Consider the following 369-nt stretch of genomic DNA (forward strand, 5'->3'; position numbering starts at 1 on the left):
ACACACAAACTCATAGTAAAGTCCAGAAATGTGAATTTATCATAAAAACTAGTGAAAACATCCCTAAAAGTAGCTTAAACTTACTAAAAACTATATAAAAACAATGCCAAAAAGCGTATAAATTATCCGCTCATCAGTGGTCATTAATCTCCTCTGCTTTAGATCAAACACCAGGTCAGCGGTTGGTGCACGAAATTGTGATCATCAATGGCGCCATCAACATGGTACGCTCAATTGCAATCTCAACTCTTTATCACAACTTCGCACAACTAACCAGCAAGTGCACTGGGTCATCCAAGTAATAAACCTTACGCGAGTAAGGGTCGATCCCACGGAGATTGTTGGTATGAAGCAAGCTATGGTCATCAT

The sequence above is a fragment of the Arachis duranensis genome, chromosome 1, assembly GCF_000817695.3.
Source record: "Arachis duranensis cultivar V14167 chromosome 1, aradu.V14167.gnm2.J7QH, whole genome shotgun sequence".
Classification (NCBI taxonomy): domain Eukaryota; kingdom Viridiplantae; phylum Streptophyta; class Magnoliopsida; order Fabales; family Fabaceae; genus Arachis; species Arachis duranensis.